Source organism: Lissotriton helveticus, chromosome 7, assembly GCF_964261635.1.
Source record: "Lissotriton helveticus chromosome 7, aLisHel1.1, whole genome shotgun sequence".
Classification (NCBI taxonomy): domain Eukaryota; kingdom Metazoa; phylum Chordata; class Amphibia; order Caudata; family Salamandridae; genus Lissotriton; species Lissotriton helveticus.
Genome location: NC_136068.1, coordinates 91,340,250 through 91,356,279, shown reverse-complemented (window position 1 = coordinate 91,356,279; position 16,030 = coordinate 91,340,250).

The following is a 16,030-nucleotide window of genomic DNA, read 5'->3' as shown; positions in this document are numbered from 1 at the left end:
GTGGGTGAGACACAAGCAGTGAGTCTCCCCCACAATAAAATGTCCAAAACCTGGTGACTGAAAAGCAAACAAATTGGGCATACTAAATGGGGGGAACTCAGTTGCAACAGTGCCATATGCTGGAGTTGTCACCAAATATTTCCCTGGACATTGGGCGTGTTGAAAGCCCAGGATGCAATCCTGTCATTTCATATGCACTCTCACTGGTTTGCAGTGTGGACTACATTTTTCGATGCATTGCAAAATCCTCATTGGCAGGAGGGCACAAAAACCTCAGTCTCAATAATATCTAATTATGAAGCAGGAGGTATTTTGTGCAGGGATGCAGGTTCTACATTAGAGCACAATTACTACATATGCATTACCTGAATGTTGACAATTATTTTTTAAACCCCTTAAAAAGTGGTCTTCAAACTTTGGTATGTCAAGCCCCTTCCTTTTTTTTTTTTTTTTTTAAATATTTTTATTTAAAAAAATTCTTGTTCCATTGGCACACAACATACAAAAAAAACAAAAAAAAATGCCATTTGTTTAAACAGAGATCACAATGCAAAACTTAAACAAAATAATTACTGTAAGAAAGATTTAGACAACAACATATACATATAAAGGTGGAGAAAAAAACAAAATCTTATTGACTATGGCTTGCACTTACTCTCTCTTTCCAGCAATATACAGGTTCCCATATTTTCAAACCCAGTCTTCTTGCTCTTTTACCTTTCCTAGCATATATACTTTTTTCAAGGTTAAATATCCCCAATAATAAAGCAATCCATTGTTGTGTTGTGGGAGGGAGAGGGTCCCGCCATACTCTAGCAATTAATAACCTATACACTGCCATTGCTAAGAATACAAATTCAGTATTGTCACCCCTAAATCCCCTAACCCCTAGCATAATAACAGTTGGTGTTAGAGTCACATTTAAACCAAGTGTATGTCGCATAAATTCTTCAATACCCTTTCGTAAATTATCTAATTGGGGACAGAGTGCAAAAATATGAATACTATCTGCTGCCGGAGCGTCGCAGCGAGCACAAGTTGTCCCTGTAATCGCACCCCACAGTGCAATGCGGTCCGGTGTATGATAAAGTTGATATAAAGTTTTAAAATGCTGCGATTGAAGAGAAGCAGAACACAAAGCAGAACATCCTAAATCCAATGAATCCAAAAAGCACTGATTCTGTACCCCTAATTTTCCTGCCCATTTGTCCCCGAATTTCCCAGTATCATCCTTCTTTAATTCTGCTAAACTAGCATAAAAAAATCGTATAGAGCACTCTCCACCCTGATCTAAGGATTCCATAAGATTATTTTTCCGAAATCCACATTCTCCTCCTTTTTTCTTACCCAAAAAGCTCCTAATTTGCAAATACTTAAAAAAGCTATTTCTTGTTATATCGTATTTTGCCATCAAATCTGAAAATTGCAAGATGTTCCCATCCGTCCCCATCAGATCCCCTATTTTTTTTATACCTTTCATATTCCAGTCTGCCATTATAGAATCAGAGAAGATCAAGGGTGGTAGTGTTCTATTCCTATATATTCTAGTATACCTATTATATCTTCCCAATCCGCATTTTTTTGCTACCGCTATCCAGATATTATATGCAGCTTTAACTGTTTTAAAACGTGTATGTTTGTAGTAAAGGAAATCCGCACAATTTAGAAAAGCATTTGAAGCATCTGTCCCCAATACGATAGAGTATACCATTGTCGAAAAAGATCTAACATTCAAATCTAAATCGCCTGCACCCAACAAGCCCTGAGTAAATTGTAGTATAGATGCCCAGTAATACAACCTGAAATCCGGGACCCCCCATCCTCCAGTAGCCCTCGGCAAAGTCATAAACTTATAGGCCCTTCTAGTCTTCCCATATGACCATATAAATTTATTTAATATCGATTCCAACTTATTAAACCAAATTGATTCAAACAAAAGAGGAATGGTGCGAAAGAAATAAAGGAATTTGGGGAGTATAATCATTTTTATTACATTTGTACGCCCGACTAAAGTAAGCCTAAGATTATTTATTCTAGCCAATTCTGTGCTTACGTTCCTAATTAAAGGGGAGATATTCCGTTCTACCACGGTGTCCAAATTAGGTGAGATCTCAACTCCTAAATACACTGCTGCTGGAACCACCCGTGTATCATTATATTGAACCTTTGTGTTTTTAATAATCTGTGTTTTTGCACTATTTAATTTGTACCCAGATATTCTGCCAAATTTACTAGCCTCCAGCTCAACCTCCCCCATTGCTTTAGATGGATCTGGGGTGATTATAGCAACGTCATCTGCATACGCTAATACGTTAACCTCTAATCCGTTTGAGACAAGAGGTGGGATATTAGGATTAAACTTCAGATAACGCAAATACGGATCCATATATAATGCAAAAAGGAGGGGAGAACTAGGACAGCCCTGTCTAGTACCTCTTTTAATTTGTACAGGTGCGGTTAAATCTCGATTTACTTTAATTCTAGCTGTAGGTGCCTTGTATAAAACCTGGATTGCCCTAATATATTTATTGCCAAAACCATATAATTTCATTATTTCCCACAGATAATCCCATGCGACCCTGTCAAAAGCCTTCTCGGCGTCGAGGAATAAGGCTGCCACAGGGCCGCCGGCAACCTCCATAGCATCAAAGCAAGTAATCACTGTTCTAACATGTGTTGTGGTGCCTTTCCCAGGGATAAATCCGTGTTGATCCGGTAAAACTAATTTGTCTATGACAGTGGACAGCCTTGTTGCCAAAATTTTTGAATACAATTTCACATCTGCATTCATAAGGGCGATTGGTCTATATGACCCTGGGGCTGTAGATGGCTTGCCTTTTTTTAAAATAACTATAATCTCAGTGCCCCCCCAAGAATCTGGGACTGACACTTCCCTCTGTGCTTGTAAAAGGGTATCCAGTAACTCCAATCTTATAGATGAAAAAAACTTTTTATAAAATTCAATTGGGATAAGGTCTGGTCCTGCGGCCTTAGAGGATGGAAGTTCTAATAATGCTATCGTGACTTCCTCCAATGTTATATCAGCATCCAGCTTAATCTGATCTTCCATTTCCAACATATCTAGCTGAATATTTCCCAAATAGTCTCTTATTTCATCCCTTATTTCATTGCTACCCACCCTAGTATCAGAATCATACAAATCCGTATAGTATTTCCAGAATTCATTCCTTATACCATTAGAGTCTAGGATCACATTTCCTGAGTTATCTATTATATTTTTAATATCCCCAGCATTAGCTTTCTGCCTAGTTCTCACAGCAAGTATATGTCCCACCCTCTCACTATACTCAAACGCCTGTTCCTTTTTTACAAGATAATTTGCAGCCGTTTTGCTAGTAACACTTTCAGCAATATCGCTCTTTAACATCATTATTTCCAATATTTTATTATCCAATGGGCTCCCACATATAATAAGTCTACTAAGTTCTGCCTCTGCAACCAGAAGTGAATTCATTTGAAGTTCTGTCTTCTCTCTTTCGCTCTTCTGTCTGAATGTTGTAAAACTAATTGTCTCACCTCTTATCCCTGCTTTAAAAGCATCCCAGATGTTACCACTACTTGAGCTGCCCTTGTTGTTAAGCCAGAACTCAGTTATCCATTTCTCCATATGTTTACAATAGTTCACATCTTTTAACAACACTCTTTCAAATGTCCATTTATAAGTTCTCCTAACAATACCATTGAGATTCAATATCAGTAACAATGGATTATGATCTGACATCAGACGTGGTAACTTTCTAATACATACATTCGATAGCAAAACATTAGAAATTAGGAAATAATCTAATCTAACAGTAATTCTGTGTGGTGCTGAAAAAAAGGTGTCACCGTCACTCATTGGATGTAAATTCGCCCATACATCTGATAAAGCATTATGCACGGCCAAATCTACTATAGCCCTATGTACCCTCTTCTTGCGCCCAGTATAGCCGTGATCCCTTTGTAGCTCAACACTAGCAGGGCGATTAATGTTGAAATCCCCACAGCACACGATAGGTTCCACCCAGGTTGTCAACTCCTGATCCAAAAATTGAAATATGTCTGGTTCATCACACGTTGAACCATAGACAGAGACCAAAGTAAATCTAGCTCCCCTAAACACTACTTCCACAATGACCCATCTTCCCCACATATCTACCTTATTCCTAATCACCGTGCATTCTCCCCCCCTACCCAAAATTGCCACCCCCCGTGTTTTTGAGGCTTGTTTAGTGTACGCCAATACTTCAAAACCCAACTGGCCTAACAAAAAACCCTTGCCCCCCTCCACGTGGGTCTCCTGGAGACAAATCACATCTGGACATAATGCCTTACAAAAAGCAGAGACCCGTAATCTCTTCTGAAGGTCATTAAGACCACACACGTTCATTGAAATAATTCGGCAAGCCATTAAAAAACATCAAAAATCAGATCCATCTTCCTTTCCCAGTTTCCTTTTCCCTTCTTTCTTTCATTGTTCCGCCTTATACTAAAAACCTGTACCTGACTCTCGCTAGATCTCTGTACGTATGTTGCGTATGATGTGTGCCATTTCCTCCCCCCCCTTCCCCTCCCCTGTCCCCCCCCGAGCAACCCCTCCCCCACCCTCCCCTACAGGCAAATAGGTCACTCATGACCTATGTGTGATCGCTAGGGAAACAGCAGTCGCCACTACTCCCCACTGCAACTAAATATCAACAAAACCCCACTTATTTATTTCTCCTTATACCCCAACACTTCCGTCATGTAAGCCTTTACTTTAATCTCAGAAAAGAAAAATTTAAACTGTCCTTTAGTTACTATTTTCAGTTTAGCGGGGTATAGCAGATAAGCTTCTGAGCCCAGAGCCTGTATAAGCGGTATCATCTGCCTCAACCTCCATCTACGCTCAACTGTGGCATGACAGAAGTCAGGCCTTGCAAAGAACGTGACATTATTAAATGTACGTCTAGTCTCAGGTTTAGCCTTATCCAGTATTAACTGCCGCAGGAGAAAATTCCCAACAAAGATTAACAATGCCCTTGGTTTCCCCCCCTGGGCTCCAGTCTGGCCCCTTTTGTAAAATGGAAAGCGGTGGGCTCTTTGGATTTCATGCTCCCAGTGCCATGTTGTTAGTTCTGGGAAAGCCCCTTTTAACAAATTTACAGTAAACATTCTAGGGTCCTCCCCTTCAAGACCTTCTTCTACTCCTAGCAGTCTGATGTTATTACGACGCTGCCTATTCTCAAAGTCCTCCAGTTTCCAATTTACGTCTTCAGCCACCTTCTGATGTTCTTCTTTGTACGTTTTTAACTCTCTCAAGTCATCCTCTACCTTCCCAGCTCTTTCCTTCACGTGGGCAACCCTTTCGACCATCTCATCTTGTCTTTGACTTATTTTCCTGAGTTTATTCTGTACCTTCCTTGATTCCTGCCTTGCCCTCCTACTTTCCCCTCTAGCCTCAGACTGCATTAACTTCAGAGTATTAAACAGTAAATCCAATGTAACTGGGGGTTGAAAGGGCTGCGATGATCCTTGATCCCCAATCATAGTAGCAGGACTGTCCTGCTCCTGCTCCAAAAAAGAAAAAGTAGTGGTAGAGTAGTCCCAGGCCAGCTTTTTAGTAGGATCTGTACTACTTGTTGAGGAGGGCTTCCTTTTAGATAGACGTTTTTTCTGTGTTATTTTCTGAGCAGGAGAGCTACTGGCAGAATCTATTCCAGTTGACACATCAGAGCTAATCTCGCCTGAGGGTAATGACTGTGACTGGGAGTCTTCATCAACTGAATAAAACCTTTCAGCAGAGGCGGCCTCGTTAATAATAGCCAAGTCCACAGAGTTAGAGGCAGAGGATTCACCCCCTGATTTAAACCCCCCACTTTCAATATTTAGCTCCATAACCTCTGCCCAGGTTACAGAGTCAGATCTCTTCCCTTCTGAGGCTTCCTCCCCTTCATTATATTCTGCTTGTGTGTGTGAGCTCAATTCTATCTCCAATCCTGGAGCTGGAGCTGGAGCTAATATGTCAAAACTACCCTCTTCATCCGGCAGTTGGGTGCTCAGGGCACGGCTGTCTATTACAGGGTCATTAGTCACTTTTGGTCGCTGCACCTCACGAGCCTCCCGCTTGTGTGCAGGCGGCCCCTCTGAACCAGCACACAGCCCCCTTGCAGACTTCCCCGCAACAACGAGAACAGCAGGCAATGCCCCGGCCGGCTTCTCTGTATCGGGCCCTTCAGGTTGCCTAGCAACCCCAACACCAACACCAGCGCTGGCTCCCGTTCCCAGTTCTGCGCTGAGGACGCCGACATCAACCTCTGCCCCACCGGCAGCATCCAGAACATCGGGGGTCGAGAGGCCAGTGTTACTCGTAGGCTTGCTGCCACCAGCATTTCCAGGTACGTTTGCGAAGCTCTCCGACACTGAGGGCTGGCGCAGCGAATTTTCCTTTACTTTTGATTTAACGGCCAACTCCTTCACAACAGCCACACTGTCCGAGCCCGTTTTTTTAGTACTTAGTACTTTCTTAGAGCTCGATACACTCTTTTGAGCTGGCGCTGCTGATGGAATTTTTGTAACAGCCTTGCTTTTGTCTTTACTTGTTTGACCTCTTGTGGCATCTGTTTCTGAGGCTTTACTGCCTTTGCCGTCCTTGCCGTCCTTCACCTCATTAACCCGCTGCAATCGAGGAGGAGGCATCCTGAACCAGGTTCTTAAAATCAGCCTGGCGGTTTCCGTTAGACTCCTCCAAAAAAGCCAAGCTGCTCGTTTTGCTGAGCTACTCTGCTCCCTGAAAATATCCTTAAAGCCGTTAGTAGCACTCTGGCAATGCACAGAATATCCGACGGCAGCACTCTTCAGTCGGGGCTCCACCATTGAGTCAAGCCCCTTCCTAATAGCAAGTCGCAAAACACTGCCCCTTTAGAGATTGAAGACCAGTGCCTTAAAGGGACAGGGATGCTTTAAAAATATAAAAGTTAGGGTAGGATGCTGGCTCTCTATACCGTGTACTAAAATGAAGTACACTGTGCAGAGACTTCAGTGGGTCCCCAATTGATTTAGAGAGGCTAAAGTAGATACGCTCTCTTTTGTGGTAGTGTGGCCTGAGCAGCCAGGCTTATCAGAGAGTAGTGCTAAGCATTTGTTGTACTCACAGAGGCAGTAAATGAGACACACACTCAAAGAAAAAATCTGAGAACAATTTACAAAAATAACAAGTCTTTTTACATACATTTTCAAACCAAGTTCAGAGGTAAGTACTGTATTTCTTATCTATTTTCAAAGATAAGAAAATAGTTTAAAGTTGTGTGCATTTAGCCACCATACAAACCTATGGGAGGAAAGAGCAGGTAGGTAAAGCACACAGTGCAGACAGTTGTAGGGGTTCACCTTCCGGGTTCAGGGTAGCAGGAAGCCTAGTTCCAATGATCTACCAACAGTTCATCGTGCTTGTCCCAAATTCCGCCCGGAACAGGGAGTTGGTGGAGTTTGTAGTTGATGCTGCAGGGAAGAGGGCCCTCTAAAGATAGGCTGCATAGGGGTACTTGTGGGCATGTCCAAGAGCTCCCAAACTGGGGCTATGGTCCTAGGGGCTTTAGGAACAAGGGAGAAAAGCTGGTTTGTCGTTAACAATGCTGGGCGGGCTGGGTGCAGAGCAGGTAGGTTGGCCGGCACTGGTGCGTGAAAGTGCTCCTCGCGGTTAGGGGCAGCAGCAGGCACGGCCAAATCCAGGACTTCTGGACCACTCTCAAGGTGGGTCTCAGGGGTATTGATGTCCCTCGGCAATTGCTGGGCTCTGGTACAGTAGGAGTTCCATCTGGGCTCTTCCATGTCGGTCTTGGGTGCAGGGCTTCTGGTATCCCTGAGATTGACACTGCATTGCTCTGATCAGTCCTGGTGCCTCCACACACAGTGCTGAGACAGAGCTGACCCTCCAGAGCAGGTGTACCTCTTCCTGGCTGGTTGTTGCACCGGCAGGCCGAAGAACTGCAAGTGGATGGATCAGATTCTGTGGTTTCGGTGCCTGTGGTCTGCAGGGGAGTAGCTCCTCTACTCCAAGGGAGCTCTTGGGCAGTTGCGGAGGCTGGAAGTCCACTGGGGTTCTTAGAGGCCAAACAGCAGCAGGACAAGACAGTTCACCTAAACTGTCAAATCTTGAAGCCGCAGGCAGGGGTTTGAACCAAAACTCAGAGGTAGGTACTCAGTTTTCGATTTCAGCAGCTCTTCTTTGTCCTTCTTCATCCTTAGGTCTATCGAATCCGAAGCTCTGGGTCGAGGTGTACCACCTAAATACTCAATTTAGGGGTGTTCAGGGGAGTACCAGGTAGTAGCCAATGGGCTACCTATCTTTAGGGTGACTACACCCTCTGTCTGACTTTCTATGGGAAGTGGGCATAACCCTGCCCCTAAAAGGCAAATTCTATTCAACACAAGAAGGAGGATTGTCAAAAGTGGTGCCCACATCAGCGGGCCCACCTTAGGGGTGGTGCTGGCTAGGTGTGGACAAATCTCGTAATCTAACAAATTTTCCATCTCTCCTCCTGCCAGAAATTGGAGACAGGACACAGGGGTTGGCATATTCCACTAGCTGGAGATGCCTCGGTCACAATTCATAGACAGCATGGCCTTTGCAGCTTCACAACCTGGAAAGCAGTTCCTGCTTGGAAGAGGTGTCAATACATCCTCCCAGAGCAGGCTTTGTGCCCGGCCTCTGAGAGCAAAGGCTCTCAACCCAGGAGGCTGGAAATATGTCTAGTGGTAGCAGGCTCGTCAAGACCAGTCAGTCAACACTCTAGTAGTCGGTAGGTTTTCGGGGAACACCTCTAAGGTGCTCTCTGTTTGCATTGATTAATAAATCCAACACTTGCATCAGGGTTTATTAAGATGAGGCGTTTGGTACCAAACACCTTGGGGCACAGTGAAGCCATCATGTGGCTGGGGATTGCGGAGTGATGGCTGCCCAGCCTATGTACTCGTTATGGCTTTCCTGTGCCCTGGTGCTATCTATAGGTGAATTTAGTTATCAATGGGACATGAGGAGGGTGGGAGCACACTGCCTCAAATCCCAGCACTCAGTTTGCCCCGATGCATCATATTAAATGCAGTGCATGATAACACTTACTTCAGTGTCAGGCTTTATTTTTTCACCCTTGTTGGTGCAGCCAGTGCTGGGTATCCCTAGGCACGTGTTTCAGGATAGTTGTCCTTCTTCAGTAGAGAGCAACACATTCTTTGGGGGTGCTGGAATAACTGCCCAAAGCCTTCTCAGGTCTCTATGCCACTCGTTGAGCGCAGGTGCATCAACCAGAGCTTGCTGCTCATTAGCTCAAGGGAGCCTTTTCAAACAAGAGGAGGGTGGGCACATACTGCCTCACATCCCAGCACTCAGTTTGCCCCGATGCATCATATTAAATACAGTGCATGATAACACTTACTTCAGTGTCACGCTTTAGTTTTTCACCCTTGTTGGTGCAGCCAGTGCTGTGTATCTCTAGGCATGTGTTTCAGGATAGCTGCCCTTCTTCAGTGGAGAGCAACACATTCTTTGGGGGTGCTTGGCTGCTGCACTGGCTGCACCAACAAGGAGGCTAAAAACTGAAGCCTGGCACTGAAGTAAGTGTTATCATGCACTGCATTTAATATGATGTATCGGGGCAAACTGAGTACTGAGATGTGAGGCAGTGTGTTCCCACCCTCCTCCCATATCACTGGGACATATCCACTCATGCAGATATGCCCTCACATGGGTATAGTGCCCCCTGTAGGGCTGTAAGGCTTGCCATAGGAGTGGTTTACCTACACCCCATGCAGCGCTGTCAGGCATGGCGCACAGGGATGTGTGGCATATTGACTCATCAGTTTTCTCTGCACAAAGACAAGCAAGCCGCAATGACAGTTTGCATGACTTTGGTGTGGGGGCCATTAGGGTGGCACAATTTGGGCTACAGCCCTTAGGAAACCTCCTTAGGCCCAAAGCCCTTCGGTGCCAGGGGTACCTCTGACTTGGGACTTGAGTTTGGCAATTGTGGAACAATTGTGCAGTTTAGGGAAAGAACACTGGTGCTGGGGACCTGGTAACATAACAGGTGTATTTGTAAAGCGCACGTTGACCCCAGCAACGGGGCCTCTTGACGCTGAAATAACAGATGTATATTGTTACCTAACTCAATGGTACTCATTTTATCAACCTCAAATGGATGAAAGGCTGAGTGGACCCGCTGGGATTTGAACCTGTGAGCATGAGGTCGAACACAGGTCCATGCAGTGGATGCATTAGTCCACTGAGCCACCAGACCTGGTAAGCAGGAACCCAGCACACTTTCAGTCAAAGTTAGACCAGACACTAGGCAAAAAGTGAGGAGATACCACAACAAAAACCTAGTTTCCTGCAGTTGGCATGCATGAAATGACATTGGAGAGAGGAGAACATGCAGTAGTCTAGACCACGTCTGCACCTACTAAGGTTAGCAGATACCATTCACAAGTTGGAAGACGTGCCCTGGGATAAATTCCACTTGCTAATCAGATACCATCCCATGTCAGGTGTCGCAATATATATAAAGGTTTACAGATACAAATGCAATCACAGACAGATGACACATTTAATTTCAAATGTGAGGAAGGGAATACAGCCTTGCCTAGTACCATGCATCAGGGGTTAGACTAGCGCATTTTAGTGCTGGTGTCCGCATCACAACACTAAAATGCATTAGTCATGTATTATAGCTCCCCTGGGACCGTTGAGAGGTGCTCAACAAGCTGTGGGACAAAAAGCAGCCATGGTACCCCCCAGCATTTCAATGTACACCATGACAGGCACCGCGCCTGTCATGTTGTGCATTGAAATGTGCAACGTGCATTTTTTGCATTGCGGCGGCTGGTGCTTCGAGCACCGTTCGCCGCAATGTAAAAGATGCAGGATGCACCCGCCACTGTGGAAGATGCATCCTAATTGGGGGCACGGTTCCTCCGCCCTTGTGGCGGATGGTACCGCCCCCCGACAGAAAAGTCCGTCAGCCACCCTAATGGACCTCTATCTTTGCAGAAACGGGGGTAATGGTCGTTTCTAGATCATTTATTGCAGAAAATGGTAATTTCCATAAACCTTTCCATTACACGTAGATACAATTTATTTTCTACTCTTGATGAAGCGTCACTCTATGTGTCACCCATAAGGCACTGTAATGTCACACATAAGCTCCCTGAAAGTATGCAAATGTCATACCTATGCCAATTGAAAACTTGCCAATTAAGGTAAAGCCACTTTTTGTAATTCTTGCAAAATGCATATGTGAGTTGGATAGATTTTTCGCCTGACAAAACAGCATTAGCACATTGCAGCACGCTGTTTTGTAGTAGGAAAGCCTGAGATTTTGTGAATCACAGGTTTTGCAATCATCAGAGATTTGTACACGAGGCCCATTGTTATTATTTGGAAATAGGTGTTTGTGCAGCAGGAAAACCAGAGAAGAGCCCCAAACAGTTTTGTGACCTAGGCCCCCCAAAAGCATCAGATAGTCGTGGATAGTATACACGTTTTTTACTTTTGTCATTTATTTAGCTGAAAAGTTGGAATAATGAGTAAATGTTGTACATCAGTTCAACGTGGAGGTTAACATGGAATTTATAGAAAACCAACTTAGCCCTCATTAGCACTACATCCTTTCAAGCTCAGTAAATTGAGCACCATTAAGCTGGATTATAGTAACACCTGCTAATTACAATTTGTAGAAACAGCAGATGTGTGGTCTGAAGTGCTAGCAATTTAGATGAAAGTGACAACTGTGTGCTTTCTGTTGCCACTGTGACATAGCGATTGATCTGCATGATTGTTATAGTTTGTGTACATTTGATTTTATGGTTGATTTAGTTAACTGTTCTATACTTAGGTGTTTACATTCACTGTTTCATTGCAGCTTTCTTCCATGTATTGTATGGTATGTGGCTGCAGTGAACAGAATGTTCTTGTAGGTTTAAAGAAAGTTCTTTTTTTAAATTTAGAGTTTTATATAGCGTTAACTAGACCCGAGACAAGATCCAATATTTATACTCTGGAGTCTCTGCGTACCCGCTTAGAGTGAGTTAAGGAACGTCTATAGCCAAGTGACATAATCAAAAAATATGTTTTAGGTGATATAACTTACAAATGAGATTGAGAGTGGAAAGTCCAACTGTATATAAATAATCTCAAACAATGAAATCTTCTCTTTTGATTTTTTATTGGTATATATTATATATATTTATCAATTCTTTTAAGATTTACATATTTTATATTCTTTTTTTATATATTGTTTTTCTCTTCTGTTTTTATTTTCTTTTCTTATAGTTGTTTTTCAATATAACAATAAATCAGTTAAAAACATATTAGAAAAAGTACATAGCCAATAGACATGAAGCTGAACAAAATGTTGAAGGCAAAGCGGTAGATGTCACAACGCGCGTTTCGGCTCTTGAGCCTTCTTCAGGTTACCGTCTATTGCTAGAAATTTATGCGAACTCAAACCTAATTCTTGGCTCAAATATAACAGGTGGATCTTGCTTCACAGTTAAATTATGACGAAAATGGATGACGAGGATAAACGATAAAAGCGTCCTCATTCACAGGCGGTCGATTCTTCAAAATACCGGGAGCTAGAAACCTTTAGCTACTCTCAACAGATATGACAATATGAACGTTAGCTGTTAATCAGATCACAACTCCCGGGATACAACTCTTTAGTTAACCTCAGATAATGAACAATTCCTTTGATGCTTTTATCGTTTATCCTCGTCATCCATTTTCGTCATAATTTAACTGTGAAGCAAGTTCATATCTATACTACCTTGAGTGCCAAAAAACTGTAAAGAACGGACAGGACCTGACCTAATGACCTCTAGATATCACCTTTATTCGTCGACAACTACAACATATATGCTCTTGGATCTCATCTACCTGCGTTTTAAGATATCAAGAAACCCCAAATATCGATCCACCTGTTATATTTGAGCCAAGAATTAGGTTTGAGTTCGCATAAATTTCTAGCAATAGACGGTAACCTGAAGAAGGCTCAAGAGCCAAAACGCGCGTTGTGACAAATACCGATTTGCCTTCAACATTTTGTTCAGCCTCATGTCTATTGGTTATGTACTTTTTCTAATATGTTTTTAACTGATTTTTTGTTATATTGAAAAACAACTATAAGAAAAGAAAAGAAAAACAGAAGAGAAAAACAATATATAAAAAAGAATATAAAATATGTAAATCTTAAAAGAATTGATAAATATACATAATATATACAAATAAAAAATCAAAAGAGAAGATTTCATTGTTTGAGATTATTTATATACAGTTGGACTTTCCACTCTCAAACTCATTTGTAAGCTATATCACCTAAAACATATTTTGATTATGTCACTTGGCTATAGACGATCCTTAACTTAGTTTGTTCCCTATGTATAGCAGGTGCAACAGTAATCTATAGGGGTCCCCTTTTTTCAAAATACCCGCTGAGAGTGTCCACTGCGCCAAGGGAGCCACTCACTGCTGAGGTATGGTATGGCACCCCTTGCCAAAGCACTGCCTCTCCCCTTTTTGGGGAAGTATCCAGTATGTAGGCCTGGAGTCTCAGAGACCCCTCTGAGAGAGTCCACTGCGTAAAGGGAGCCTCCCACAACAGAGATAGGGAAGTGATACCACTTCCCCTTCGATCACAGCTTAGTGGAGGGAAACATCACTTACAACGCAACATTTACAACGCGATGCTTTTACATCGTAACTTTTACAACGCAAACCATTACAACGCATTGCGCTGGGGGGCGCTCTAGGATAGGGAATATATTTAATTTACTATCCAACACCTTCCCTACTATCCACGGGGACTGAAGTTGGAATAGTAAATTAAATAATTTACTATCCAGCGCCCCAAAGCACTATGCGTTGTAATGGTATGCGTTGTAAAACTCGCGTTGTAAAAGCATGCGATGTAAAAGCATGCGTTGTAATGTCGTACATCCCTTAGTGGACTTTGGGCGTTGCTTTGACTCGTCTAACGGTTTGTGTCCCTGTCGCCCTTCCCCTCCTCTTTCCTTGCGATGTCCTTCACCCTCCCCTCCTCTTTCCCGCCTTCATTATCTATCTACTTCCCCAGCTCCTTCCCCCCTCCCCTGAATATTTCCCCTTGCTTGCTTTTCCCCTTTCGTATTTGTGCTTATTGTTTCTCTTGACCTTACAAGTAACTATGTTGCCATGCTTTAATAACTGTGGAACCTTTGTAACGATGTAACCTGTAACTACGATCTGATGCTCATGTAAAGTGCTCTGATACCTCCGGATCTAGCCAGCGCTATACAAAACCTTTAAAATAAATAAATACATAAAAATAAATTCATTTTTGCTAGGCACAGGGAGATTATGTGAGTTGCCCTGAATCACAGGTAGTCGAGCGTCATTGCAGAGACTCAAACCCGGTTCCCCAGCTTTGAGGTCGACCGCTCTAGCCATAAGGCTACATCCTCTTCCCTCTTCTTCTTCAGTTGGAAGAGGTCTCTCAATGGAGGTAGAGCACAACCTGTTTCTGTTGTTTGTATTGGACCTGAGAATAATTTCTTTTTATGCTTTCTCATGGCAAGAGTCATTTTTCAAGATTCCAAAATGACCTATTTCCCTCTCTGGTGGTGGTTTTGTAGTGCTGCTCATGCATGGTTGGCAAATTTACATTTCTTCTGATTGCTATTGACGCTGGCTCTTTTTTAGGGTGAGTATAGTTATGTTTGCTGCTCTGCAACCCTATGGTGTAGTGAGCCTTTTCAGTGTTATTCTGCCTTATTTAAAAGTCTCATTATTGGGAGGGATGAGATTCCTCCATAAGCACAGAGTAAGAGGACTGGCTCACTTTGAATAAAACAAATCATTGAAATATTTCAAGAGTATCACTTGAAAAAAGGTCTTCCATTTGAAACCTATAACTTCTTAATCAATTTCCTCTGGAGATTATGTCCCAAATGCACTACATGGACCCATGTCTTTTAAAAGATAGGATAAATAATGCATTCTCAAACTTCTGTCGGTGGGAACAAGAAGGTGGAAAGGGAGCTAAGCTTGAAAGTTTAATGGGTGTATGAACTAAGGTTCCAATTCACAAACATAAACGCAAAGTTGAAGTCTAAGTTTAGATCAGAAGTCTAAGTTTAAACCCAAAATCTAAGAGCCCAATTCACAACAGTAAACTTTGACCTGAAGTCTAAGTTTAGACCTGAAGCATTGTAAGTTCCATCAATATGATGGAGTCGTCTGTCAAACTTACAATGCATTTCAAGGACCCGCCACGGCAGCAATTGTTGGAAATTTTACCAATGTCAGCAGTGGCACCAGACATTTCTAAATTTGGTGGGTGGAGTACCCTCGCCATGGTGGGAAATAAAGTACTTCACCATTGTGGCAGAAATGACTGCATCTGCCAAATATCAAACCAGCCTGCAAATGTTTTGCCTAGAAGTACAGAATGATGCAGTGACACCAAGACTCGAATTTGGCTCCCCAGGTTCAAATTCAGCTCCTCAAGAGGTTAGGCCACATCTCCTCCTCTTGGTGGGTGAAAAATATTTTGGAGAAGCCAGGTCTGTAAGGGAAGAAATGTTCTGACATGCTATAGGTACTTGAATAAGTGGTTATATAATACTTCTAACATTAAAATAAGCCGAGCATGGTTCTCAAAAGAATTTATTTTCTTGCTTTTTTGCAAGAAAGAAAAGAATTAATGAAATAAATGCATATCTAAATTTCTGTCTTCTATTTGACCTCTGTTGACGGGCAGTGGTGGCTGGCATGTAAAGAAGGTGGTAGGGCGGGAGAGAAAAAATAAAAGTAAAAAAATAAGCAAAGAAAAAATAATCTCACTTACCATCCTGGCTCGACGTCCTTCTCTTGCTCTGGTCTTCTCCAGGCATGTAGGCAGGCTCCAGGAAACTGCAGTAAACAATCATGCTGCAAGACAGCAGTGCCAGGATAACGCTGACCGGCGTATGCCACGAGTAATTACTCGACCTTGCCGCAATTCGCCATCAGCGATGGCAG